Raw genomic sequence first — 14,172 nt, forward strand, 5'->3', positions numbered from 1 at the left:
ACTCCACATGAACTGTGGTAAAGCCATTAAGCTGATTAACACCAGGAAAGATCGGCTTTGGACTACAAACTGCTCAGGACAGTTTTGAGATGGCTAGCTGAGATGATCCAGATTCACAGACAACTTGAGTAAGGACTTGAGACGAGCCCTACATTTTCCCATTATGCAGAGACTGAACAACAAATGATACAGTTACCTCTCCCAGGACTTGACAATTAACCCAAAATTTTTCTTTTCAGTATCCCCTAAAGATGTCTTCGCCTCCAGAAAGCAGGAAGTAATTTTAAGAAAATGATGCCTGCATTCCCAAGAGGTGGGGTGGGTGTTCTTTGGTAATTGTTATTGTTTATAATGGTTGGTTACAAGTTGTTATTTGTTAATGGTCAAAAAAACAAAAAAAGGCTAAACAAAGGAGATTAGATACAGGGTTCTTGTTTAAAAAAAGAAAGATAAAAAAGAAGATATAGAAAAGGGTAAATCATTGAATTTACTCTGAAAAAAGGGAAGATATAGAAATGATAAGATAAAAGGTAGATTTTTGGATCTACTCAGAAAAAAAGAGAATATGGATATGATAAGATAAAAAGGAAGATTATTGAATCTACTTTTTGAAAGGAATTACTTGTTTTAAATAGGATAAGTAGTGAAATTTTTTTATCTGAATTTTTCAAATGTTAATGGACTGGACATTGTTAATATATATGATAGAGATTTTTTGTCTGAATCTGTCAATTTTAATGGACTATACATTGTTAATGTAATTCTTGACTGTATATTTTGTTTATACTTATTGGATATAGTTTTCTTGTATTATAAGCTTTTTTTAATTTTAGAAAAAAAGGGGAAATATGATGATATTGTGTTCCCCAATATATTGTGCACCCTAATAAACTTATCTGGGGTCAGAGAACAGAACAGCCACTAGATACAGAGGCCAGAAAATGGTGGCACACACACCTTTAATCTTAACATTCTGGAGGCAGAGATTGTCTGGATCTCTGTGAGTTCAGTGTCATGCTGGAAATAGCCAGGCATGGTGACACACACTTTTAATCCCAGGAAGTGATGGCAGGAAGCAGAAAGGTATATAAGGCGTGAGGACCAGGAACTAGATCCTGTTAAGCTTTTAGGCTTTTGAGCAGCAGTTCAGCTGAGACACATTCGGATGAGGACTCAGAGACTTCCAGTCTGAGGAAACAGGATCAGCTGAGGAATTGGTGAGGTGAGGTAGCTGTGGCTTGTTCTGCTTCTCTAATCTTCCAGCATTCACCCCGATACCTGGCTCCAGGTTTGTTTTTATTAATAAGACCTTTTAAGATTCATGCTACACTTACCAGCAGAGTTTTTTTTTTATTTATGAAATACTGTCCTTATAAAATATTATAAAAAAATCTAAAACTATATTATTTTACAGAGCATACAAACTACCCTTTTAACATTGACTGTATAATAATTTCTTAGTTATTTCAGTGAAGTTTCCAAATAACTTGATACTTTCCTAAATCTTACTATCTTTAATTAATTATACAAACAACTGCTACATTCCCATGCACATATTAATGTAGGATTATATCTTAATATCTTGGATGCTTTCTCTAAAATGAATTTTTGCAGAACTTTAAATATTTTTCACCAATTAAATATTTCTTTTTAGGTTTATTATTATCCTAATTTTCTTTCTCTGGGCTACTAATTATTTTTCCTTTCACAGTTAATGTTGCTCTTCAGAAATGCATTGTTCTTGGAACCGTCCTGGGCTTCTGCAAAGCACAGGTGGATCTGCTATGGACCTCATGCTGTTGCCGCTTCTGTCGTGTGCTTAATAAAACAGAAACACATGATGGAGCAATTAGGGAGAACCTCAAGCAATAGATGAACTGTTAAAATGGTCAGAGTTTGACAAAAACCAGTAAGCATTGAAAGTTATCTAAAAGTGACTAAACTCCTGCTTTAATATGAAATTAATTATAGCAATACCCTAATTATAATGATGAACTGGACTTTTCCTAACACACTTTGCTCTTGGCTTGAATGCAATCTACAATGAGTTGTTCTTTGACCCCCATCCATAATAACTTGAATACAAGTGTATAAGAGGAATCTACTGGAAAATATGTTATGTTCACAAAAGATGCCCAAACTGTACTTTCTTATTGTTTCAGTGAATACTGTGTGTTTATTGAATACAAAGTAAGTGATGATTATACACTAAAACTCCCAGTATTGCAGCCTTATCCTGAAGAGTAAATTCAAAAGTAGACACATGAAATCATTGTGTGCAATATTCACACTCTTCTGTTGGACAGAAGCAACTGAGATTTCACCAGGCCACCCCTGCCTTTGTCTCTCCTCTTTCCCACACATCTTCCCTTCTCTGTCTGTCTTATTTCTTCCCTTTATATCCTCTTACTGTTCTCTCCTGCTTTCTTTATCTTCCATTCCTTGAAGTCTCTTCCCATTGCCCTGTCCTGCCTCCTCCCATAATCACGATTGCTTCTTTCTAAGGTCACATCACCTTAAAATGCCTCACATCCACATGGATGTGAGTAGATGTGGAATTCCCCAAACTTCATTGTGGTGCTTCTTAAAGGGAAGACAGTTCTTTGGATGAATGCTAAAATGCTGATGGTTAAAATTCTATTTATTTTTATAGTGCCATCATGTGTGTGTGTTGAGGGAGCATGCAAGTGTGAATGGACATCACAAGACAACTTGCAGGAGTTGGTTCTTTCCTTCCACCATGTGGGTCCCAGGGATGGAATTCAGGTTATTAGGTGTTGTGGCAAGTATACTTACCCACTGAGATATCTCATTGACATTAGATTCAGTTTTGATTTTTTTTGATAAAGATATTTTAAAGAAGATTGTAGAATGTCTCTTGTCTTTTCTAAAGTCTTCACTTTTCTGGTAGAAAGAAGGACATTCTTGATGGGGTTGCTCATAGATAAGGGAGTATAAATAACTTAAGAGTAAGTAAAATGTTGTGCCACCTCTTTTTTGTTGGTGTTTGTGGCCCTACTGTGCTTAATTGGGGTTGCAAGCATGAGCATGGGTGGAGAGAGGGAGGGAAATAAGAAAAAATAATTGGAGAAAATGGTCAAAGCACATTATAATATGTATATACATATGATGAAATTTTGAAGATGTTCCACATTTATTCAAAATTTAAAACAATGTTAAGATAAAGAACCCTTTAAAATATTGTATACATAGACTTTGTTTGCATACGTAGTAATTTATATAAACATAAGTATATGTAAACTTAATGAGACTCATATTTGTATGTGCATGCATGCATTCTCTACTGTCTTGTACAAATACACTCAGGTGCATTTACATATATTCTCTAGTCATTGAAAAGTGTGAAAGGAATGCTAGACATTAGTAGAAGCTGTCAGCTTATTTTTATTAAAATTGAATATGGGTACTTGTCAGTTTCCTGTAAAATTTTATTTAAATAACATGGAATTCAAAATAAGATGAAATAAAATATAATTCATGAATTTTCAAAATATTTTTGAGCAATAGAAAGAATAAAGAAAGTTTTCATTTTGTATAGGCTCAAATATCTTTAATAGAATATCTTTAGCTTAGATTTAAGTGTAGGTAAAATTCAAAAATATTTTGAGATTATAGAATAATACAGGTAATAATCACAAATTCTTTCAATATTTATGTATGTATGTATGTATGTATGTATATATTTATGTATAGTGTATGCTTATATATGGGTTCAGGTATGTGCATGTATATGTGAGAGTAATAGATTAATGTTAGCTGTATTCCACAATTGCTCTTCCCATAAGTTTTGGAGAGGACTTTTACTGAACCTGTAGCTTGCTGATTCGCCTTGTCTGATGTGCCAATGAGTTCCAGGGGTCCTTCCTGACTCTACCTCCCCATGCTGGGATTATAGTAATCCTCCATGCCTGGCTTTTTATGTTGGTGCTAAGAATCTGAGCCCAGGTCTTCATAATTTCTTGGCAGCTTATTGACTGAAGCATCCCCCTAGCTCTCTATTCCTGGATTTACATAGCAAAGATCACTGATCTAATAACCAGTAATGTGCTATCTACATCCTTCTTATGATATCTCTCACTTTAGTTTTGATGTACATATGCTGTCAGTTATGCTTGTAGGATTCTAAAAGCCATTCGGCATGGGTTTCCTTGATCATGATGGGTTCCCAACATGGCATCAAATGAACTACATAAATAAGGTTAATGGACACCAAGGAAGAACTCTGTGTGTAAATTTGGTCTTGAATCTAAGGTCTTATCTTTCTGGAGACAGTGCTAACTGTCTTTTATGCACAAAACATCTCCTCTTAGGAAAACTGTCTCACCAGAGAGAATCCTGAAGTTAACTTGGCCTTGGGTCCAAAATATTGAGAGTCTTAAAAGAAAAAGGCATTTCACAGAAAGAGTCCCCATATTATCTTATTATTGTTCACTGATAGAAGCCAGTCAAATTTATTAGATTCATTTAGGCAGATGGAGCTGGAGTGATTTTACTTGACGAGTATGGGCAGGATTAAGTGTGAGACTAGGAAAGTGCTGGGTTGGTTCCAGGGTCTGGGAGGACAGAAGACAGGGTTTTCTGGAAGTGGACTGAACACAGACCAACTTAACTCTGTGAAGGATGAGTCTTACGTTTGGGGTTATGAGCATGTGTCCCTTTGCTCTAGTCTCTCCAGTTCTGCTCTTACTTAAGATGTTCTCTGGGGTTTCCTGGAGGCTATCATGCTGTTTCCATACTCTTAACCATGAGACAGGTCATTTATAACATGTTCCTTGTTACAGGTGATAGTGACTAGAGGTATTATTGGAGTCAGTGAGTTTTAAAATATGAAACCTTATTAATTTATTAACCATCAAGCTGCATAAAATACACATAGAATATGTGGTATGAAGTGTTCTATTAACCATTTAAGTGTGTAGTTTAGTGATACTAGGTCATTTACTTCACTAAATTATGTCATCTGTTATCACCATCCATCTCCAGAACATTCCCATCTCCCTACATTGAACCTCTGTCTTCATGAAACAACTCCACACTCCTTCCCCAAGTACTGGCAACCACTGCTGTACTTCCTCGTTAGACATCTCACAAAAGTGGGATTGTGTGTTATGTGTCCTCTGTGTGTGGTCTACTTTGATAACAGAATTGCTTCAAGGCTTATCTGTAAGGTAGCATAGGTTAGAATCCCACTTACATTCAAGGCTGAATAATAACCATTGTCGGTATCTACCACATCTAGATTGTCCATTAATCTCTGAAGAACACTTGTTTCTTGCTCTTGAGTAATGTGGCTATTGCTGCTATGAACACTGCCATACTAAGCCCTCTATTTTTAAAAGTATAAAAACCCTCATTAGTAAAGCATACTGGGTTGTATAGGATTGCCAGGAATAAGTATAGGTAGTTCTGGTAGATCTTAGGTAACGTCAATAAGCCACAGATTTAGTTTGAGAAGTTTTTCATAGAAGACAAACTGAGTATGTAGCTAGCCCAGATGATGGCCATGCATAACTCTTATAGACTATGGCAACATCTAGATTCAGTCATCTTTGGATTATTGAAATATCAAATTTCAGAAACAGACATTTCTTTTTTTCTCTAGCAATTAGTTTTAAGGATTTCTTCCTGACCCTTCTCACAAACTTCTTGCTTTTTTTCAAAGCCTACCAACAAAACTAGGGCTGTGGAAATATCAATTCATCTGTATAGTGTACTATTTAAGGTCAGATGTTCACCCGTGAGTGTTTATCACTAAAACTATTCACTTTTGTCATATATGGGCGCATCTCTGAAGATGGAGATAATTTTAATCTAGTTGTGATGTGTTTCCAGTCATGGGAAACAGATGGAAAAGGGAGTGGTAAAGAGAGGGAGAACACCATGAAAATAGGGTGTGGGAATCTGAAGAGGGTTTTATGTCCTATAATGAAGAAACAGACAAACAAACAAAGAAACAAAAAAGCTGGTAAAATTGTCCCATTCCTTTGTGGAATAATTTGGTGTCATTTATATAACTTCTGCAACCATTCTGAGACTTGGCAAGACTGACAGATAAAACAAAGGGGAAGGACCAAGATTTCCCCCATGGGAATAGTGGAGTTTGTGGGACAGAACATAAATCCCGTAGCACTGCTGTTTGCTAAATTCTCCTTATACTCATAATTGGAGCTTCATTTGATCTAACATGGAAAACTGAATTGGTGGAGAGAGAATTATGCTTCTCATGTTTGAATTGGACTCTCCAGATGCACCTCTCCAGGCCTGTTTTAGTCAGAGCCAGATCTAGGAGAATTCTAGGCTAAATAAAAAGAAACACTGAAAATGTGTTCAAATTGTCAAATGTTTTTAGCAGATCCATATGTGTCCTACTGAGCCGGACTGTGCTTCAGTTCTGGAATTAAAGTCCTAGATATTTTTTTCTACCCCCATTTATATTTCACCATCTTATAATTGGTTTGATGCTTTTAGTATTTAAGAAAATGGTTCTCAGCTAGCAGAAATTACTATATATACATAGACTAATGTTTCAGAATGAGTAATATAATCACTGGAAATAAACAATATTAGATTAGATTACTAATAGCTTTCTTTAATCCTCGAGAATTTGATTATTTTTTTGTTTAACATATGACTAAGGACTAGGTCCTTGACTTCCTTAGTCTTGAATATTCTACTTTTATTTAGAAGATTGCACTAAATCATCCCTAATTCTCCCTTACTCTGAACTCTAGATATGTGGAAAAAATGCAGTGTAGTTATTTACTGAAATTTTCTTACACTCATTAGAATTGTATTTACTCTAACACTGAAGACTGAATTAGTGTAGAGAGAATGCATGGTTTTCATTTTGAACTGAACTCTAGATGCAGTCTTATTTATAGAAGGTGGCTTAAGCATCTATGAAATGGGTACGTTCTTAATATCTGTTTCAGAGTTCCTTTTTCCTCCATCTTTACTATGGCTCATCAGTTGAAAGTGTTTCAGTGGGAGGACCTTTTGATGTAAATTTTTATATGATATTTTTAACCTGTACATATCTTATCTCCTCACATAATATCTTGTTGGAGGAAGGAGAGTCATATTAGAATCCTTTGTAATTTGTCTTTACTGTGAGTCTTAGTTTGCAAAACTTCTACTCTGGCTCTTGAACATTTTAAGTGAGTTTTTTGGCTTCATCCAAACACTCTGGGATTTTTCAGAGATCAAAATTTTTGATGTACTTTAAAGTGTTTTGAAGCACAGTTTTGCACCCAACATTCCTACTGTTTTCTAATCAGTGAGGGCAAGTTACTCTGGGTGATGAATATATTAGTGTATAGTTAGAGTTGGGAAATCTAGAACAATTCTAGAAATAGAAAGAAAGCCCTATCCACAAGTGACTTTGGATTGTAGTTGATATAACAACCTCATGTCCCTGCTTTAACTAGAGCAAAGTAGCTTCATTTCCTTATGAATCTGATAAACACTAATTTTGTTTTCAGATTGAAATATAATATAGGACTATCATGTGTGACATCTGTACTCAGACAGGATAATAAAGAGAGGATGAAGAGCTGAGAGGTCAAATGACATGCTACCATACACTAAAATGGGTAAGAAAGAGGGTGGGCGGCTGACGTAGCCACGTTCCTTTTGCAGACACAGTCTGCCTTTTCCAGCACTTACATTTTCAGGCAATGAAGACATATCAAGGCTCTCGTGGTGACAAGAGAGCTTCCAGATCTAGTTTTAATGTCTTCCGCCCATGAATATTTAGTGCAGCAGCAGACACTGAACACTTTTTCCTGCTCAAAGCAGTCGTTTGCTATATATGTGACCACAGCGCAAAGTTTGTGCGTGCTTCTGTTATTTGTGAGTTGTACTGTTTCATGGTACAAAGGACTGTGAGCCTTAATTAGTGCTATCTTTAATTTCTTTTGAAAAAGGAACGGTCTTGGTTTTTATGGAAAAAAATGTAATTTTTAAAGTGATTGTTCCATTTCACGAACTCAATTTCAATGTAATATCAAGTAGCAATTTCTTCCTGAAATGCTTCACTTGCTTTGTCTCTGGTGTCCGCTTTCACATGTACATCAGTAGCAAGATGCAGTTGTTTCTTTCATTCTGGCTTCCAGTTTGCATCTGTATCCAATTCTAGAAATCAGAGTTGATTTAATCTCACAAAAGCCCTCAGGAGAGCTGATAATTATTATCACTGCCGGCAATACAAATTTGATTGGTATTCAGATCTATTGTAGTAAACTCACAAACTTAAGCCATACTACAAGATGACTATATACAACTGACTCGTGTTGATTCATATATATTAATATGATTTATAAATATGTATTAGTAAAATTATAAATGTGCATTAATAAACTATTCAGTTTTCATTATTACTTCAGAATCAGTGACCTGTATCTTTCTAATTTCCAGTTGTTCACAACCATGTTGTCATTAAAGAATTAGCTCATTTTTACCATGGTAATAAGACAGTCACCATTTGAGAAGATTATTTACTCAGTGTGGGAGTTTCTCCAGCCTTTACAGAGATGTTGATTGTAATAATTACAAATAACGCTACAGGAGGGGCTAGGGAAAGAGCTCAGTAGTATTAAAGTACTCGATGTAAAAGCATGAAGACCCCCCCACCCCCGAGTATGATTCCCAGAACTCATATAATAAGCCATGGTGGCACATGTTGATAATCCCAGAACTTGGGAGACAGAGACAGGTGGATCCCAGCCCAGTTTCACTGTTGAACTCCAGGTCCCAGTTAGAAAGTGTCTCTCAAAACCCAAAGTGGCAGGTGGAGAGAGTGCTCAATGGCTTAGTGCACTGGCTGCTTTTGCAGAGGATGGAGTTTAGATCTTTCCACCTACAAGGTTAATCACAACCACCCTTAACTGCCTTTCCTGGAACCGAACACCCTCTTCTGACCTCCTATAATACCAGGCACAAACACAATGTGTGTGTGTGTGTGTGTGTGTGTGTGTGTGTGTGTGTGTGTGTGTGTGTATGGTCAAAGCACTTTAACATATAAATAAATAAAGTTCCAAAAATTTAAAAATCAAAAGAGAAAAAAAATCCAAAAAACATTGAAATGGATTGCTCCTGGAGAATCACACTTGAGGTTGACTTCTGTTCTCCACACACCTCCCCTCAAACTTGGACATGAAACTGCACACACAGTTAAAATAATACTAAATGACTCTTGTTGATTTTATATCATTTTTTTAATGTATTTTTGAGAAAAAAAACTGAACTTTCATTGAACACAGTACTGAATCACGGTTCTCCCTAATTTTCTCTGTCCCGGGTTTTCCTCTGTGGAGATGCTCGGTGACTGTCGGATTTGATGTCTTTGGTGGCTTTGGGTCTGCTTGCATGTTCCCTTTCTTCCGTCCTCACTGGGTCTTCTAGGAAGACCACTTCCTTTGTGCAACATGTACACCCTCTTGCTGGACATTGTTGCTAGTATTCCATTGAACTTTTATTTCAGTAAGGGCGTTAATGACATGCTCTCATTTCAATTTTAATGACCATTTCAAATTTTTGGCTAGTTTAGTCCCTGATTTGTGGTTGTGGCCTTTTGGAACAACACTCATTGTTTTTTGCTTATTTTTTCATTTTCTTCATTTTGTGCTCAGTTTATAGTTTGTTTTTTATCTGTTCTCTATATGCACTTGATTTCTTCTGATGAACTTTTTTTCTAGTTTATTAAGGTGTAAGTTTAGGTTATTGATATGAGGTCTTTGCTGTTCAATATTTTTAATTTTATTATTAAGAATTTTTCTATTCATTTAACATACCAACCACAGATCCCCCTCTCCTCCCTCCTTCCACCCATGCAGCCTCCCTGCCCCATGCCCACCCTCCATTCCCACCTCCTCCAACACAAGGCCTCCCATGGGAGTCAGCAGAGCGTGGTACAGTCTGCTGAGGCAGGTCCAAGCCCCTCCCTCTGCACCAAGGCTGTATAAGGTGTCCCACCATAGGCACTGGGCTATTTTGTCTTTCCCTTTCTGAATTCATATTTAAAATACGTTTTGTATGTTACATTTTTAATCTACAGGTATTTTCAGATTTCTTTTTTTTTTATGTCTTTCTTGACCACTGCTTACTTAGGAATGTTTTTTAGTTTTCACATTTCTCGGTTAGAGAAAATGTCTGTGTTTGCAATTTATTTAAATTAACAGATAGTTTTATGCTCAATTTATATCTTAAAAAATATGTGTAATTGATGAATATGTGACTTATATCATGTAGATCAGAATAGTTAATAAAACCAGTAAATCGTCATCATTTTACTTTTTACCTAATTCTATCAATTGCTAAGAGAAAACAATATTAACTCTCACAATTATAGAGTTATATATTTCTCCAGCTTGGATTGTTTCAGTCTTCTCAAAATTCCATTTAGTTTATTTTATTTTCATCTATTTCTCCTGGAATTATTTTTGTTATTTGCTTTAGGAAATACAACATAAATGCTCAAGTATGTGTAGTCTCCTTACATCTAACTTTATCTAGTAACTGACATAAAGTGTATAAATATTACAGCCATTTAAGTGACTTGGTCCAATGTTACACTGCCCTTGCTACCCTTATCCCTAGAGAATATTGGTTCTTAAGGATTCAACCTCTGCTTTGATACCATTTCTTCATTTCCTTCTGATATCACTTCTGAAAACTATGTTACACACTTAAAAACCTGCTTGAATTTATTTTCTCTCCTATCTTCAGCAAGAAGGAGACTAAACAGTAACAATTGTCTTTGTTCCAGTTCAGATGGTGTATTTAGTATGATTTTTGTGTTTGTATCTATCCCTCACATATACCACTGGACACTTCCACTTGTTTTTCTCTAATTGTCCTGCTTTTGACCTTTCTAGTTCATGAGACTCAAAGTGGAGAATCTAAGAGGAGTAGAGGAAAATCCTTTGTTTTTCTTGTAATAACAGCAAGCACTAATATTTAGCTTTCATGATTTTAACTTTATGTTTTTCCTTAATATTGTACTCATATTAATCTTTTTCATGGGCATGGTAGAGGAATTCACCACAGTATGTGGTGGTTTGAATGAGAACAGCCCCCATGGGCTCATAGATTTGAATGTGTGGTCACCTGGGAGTGGCATTATTTGAAAGGATCGGGGGTGTGGCCTTGTTGGAGTTGCTGTGGTCTTGTTGGATAGATATGGCCTTGTGGGAGAAAATGTGTCTCTGGGGGTGGGCTTGAGGTTTCAAAAGCCCAATCCAGGCTCAGTGGCTCTCTCATCCTGATGCCTGTGGATCTGATGTAGAATTATCAGCTGCTTCTCTAGTATCATGTCTGCCTGCACACTGCCATGTTTCCTGCCATGATAATGTACTAAACTTCTGAAACTGTGTGCAGTCCCCAAGTAAATAAGAGTAAGACATAGTAGGTCTTTGTTATTTCATTCACTTCCTTACACAGGAAGTCTGATCATTTGCAGACTCTCGAGTTGCTTTCAACATGGCCAACACTTCAGGAATGAAAGAACCATTCTCAGCTGTCCAGCTGTCTTCCTCTAATCCTGCTAGTTGATAGACAAGACTACACTAAATTGGTCCTCTCATCCTCCATCAGATTTCCCACGGAAGTATAACATCTTCTACATGTAGATAGTCCTCTGAATAACCACCAGAAATAATTCAAGCTTTTCCTAATTTTGATAATTGATTAGTCATCAATTCAAGGAAAAACATGGGGACCATGGAGGATCTGATCTTAGATGGTTAGTCCACTCTAATCTCTCACACTTCAAAGGCATTCTTCATAAGGCTGCTAAGTTTGGGACAGGAAGGAGAAAAGCTGCTTTTTGTACTTTCTGAGACAAGAAAACTGGAAAGAAATGAGCATCCAGGATGTGGAGGGGTGAGCTAGTATGCCATTATTATGCAAAGCCTCACTCCAGATGAATGGCTGGCAAGCAGAAGGACCTCTGTTTAGACACTGCTTCTTTGCTCTTAGGAAGAAAGCTTTCATCCAGATAGTTTGGGGCTGATCTCACTTCCTTCCGCTGGCTAACTGCACAATGGCTCGCACAGTGCAGCCTCCCCACCTTTCTGCCAGCCTGGTGTGGCTGATCAAGCTGTTCAAACAACTGGAAGACATCAGAAGTTAAACACTCATTATTTTAATTTGATGCTAATCATGTGTTAATGAGACTAATCCTTGCAATGATTCAGGTAATTTGCTTAATGGCTGCCCAGAGTACAGATTACAGCAATCAGTCACGTCTGATAAGATGTCTGTTGTGGAGAAGGCTGTCAGGTGAATGAGGTGGGAAAGACTCAGGAGTGAGGGTCTGATGCCATGTGTCCTCTGTGTGAAAGGGTGTTGGTTCAGGGGAATTGTGTGCTCAGAAATGAAAAAATTTTCACCAGAAGTCAGCTTCTTCATGCTTCTGTTTAGAAGGAAGATGGTGTGATGGGCTTTGTCCTCTCACAGCCATGCACACACACTGAAATAAATGCAGTAGTTTATGAAAAGTGATGAATATACATTTCACTTTGCCCCAGAGAATGATTAACTCAGGAGAGTGTCAATGAGAGATTCATTTTCACTTTTGTTTGAAGAAAGTTAAAATTGCTCCTTAACTGAAGAAATCAACCAATGAAAATGAAACCACTTGGAGCAAAGACATGTATTTTTCTTCTCATCCATAGGAAATACAGACTAAAACAAAGACTTAACTGAGCCATTATTAAGTTTCCATTACATGAAGACCACATGAGAATAGGAAGAAGCAAAGTGCTAGAGAGGCCCACAGAAATCCACAAAGATACCCCCACAACAGACTGCTGGCAATGGTTGAGAGACAGCCCGAACTGACCTACTCTGGTGATGGGATGGCCAAACATCCTAATTGTCGAGCTAGAAACCTCATCCAACTACTGAGGGATCTGGATGCAGAGATCCATGACTAGGCCCCGGGTGGATCTCTGGGAGTCCAATCAGCGAGAATGAGGAGGGTTTATATGAGCGAGAATTGTTGAGACCAAGGTTGGATAAAGCACAGGGACAAATAGCCAAATGAACAGAAACACATGAAATATGAACCAATGGCTGAGGGGTCACCAACTGGATCAGGCCCTCTGAGTGGGTGAGACAGTTGATTGGCCTGATCTGTTTGGGAGGCATCCAGGCAGTGGGACCGGGTCCTGTGCTCATTGCATGAGTCGGCTGTTTGAAACCTGGGGCCTATGCAGGGTCGCTTGGCTCGGCCTGGGAGGAGGGGACTGGACCTACCTGGACTGAGTCTACCAGGTTGATCTCAGTCCGCGGGGAAGGCTTTGCCCTGGAGAAGATGGGAATCGGGGGCGGGCTGGGGGGAAGGTGAGGGGGGCGGGAGGGGGGAGAACAAGGGAATCCGTGGCTGATATGTAGAACTGAATTGTATTGCAAAATAAAAATTAAAAGAAAAGTTTCCATTACAGCCAAGCATTGGCATGTCTCAGACATTCATATTAATCTACTTCATTTATATTGGGGCATCTCAAATCATGACATCTCTCCCTTTTGAATACTGAAATTTAATAGCATTAAGTATACAGGTGTAGAAGTAACAAAAATTGAAAAGGGTACCATATTTTTACAATTTTCCTATTATTTGCTGTCCTAGTTAAGGTTTCTATTGCTCTGAAAAGACATCATGATTACAGCAACTCTTATAAAAGAAAACATTTAATTGGGGTGGCTCCCTTACAGTTCAGAGGTTCAGTCCATTATCATCATGATGGGAGTGTGGCAGCATGCAGGGAGATGTGCTGGAGAAGGAGCTTCTACATGTTGGTATGCAGGTAACAGGAAGTAGACTGTGACACTGAGAGTAGCTTAGGCATAGAAGAACTCAATGCCTACCTCCAGAGTGACACATTTCCTCCAACAACGCCACACCTCCCAACAGCACCACTCCCTGTGAGCTTATGGGGGCCAATTACATTCATACTACCACATTTGCTTTTAGTTTAATAGTTACTTCTGATCTCTAAGTTGTTCCATTTTCTTTAACTACTTGGGTCAGGGGGAAAAGTCAAAAAGGGAAAGTGGATTTAAGCTTCAAGGAAGGTTTGCCATTCATTTTATCCCCAATGTAGTCATTCTGTCACCCCTGTGATATCCATGTCTCCCATGAAGCAGTTG

The 14,172-nt window shown here is 37.6% G+C and overlaps 1 long non-coding RNA gene across 2 annotated transcripts in view; it reads left to right on the top strand.

Moving 5' to 3' along the window:
• LOC131920370 (uncharacterized) overlaps positions 1–14,172 on the top strand; it is a 121,762-nt gene that overhangs the window by 84,681 nt on the left and 22,909 nt on the right. The gene's annotated exons all lie outside the window — the stretch shown is intronic.

Source organism: Peromyscus eremicus, chromosome 10, assembly GCF_949786415.1.
Source record: "Peromyscus eremicus chromosome 10, PerEre_H2_v1, whole genome shotgun sequence".
NCBI lineage: Eukaryota > Metazoa > Chordata > Mammalia > Rodentia > Cricetidae > Peromyscus > Peromyscus eremicus.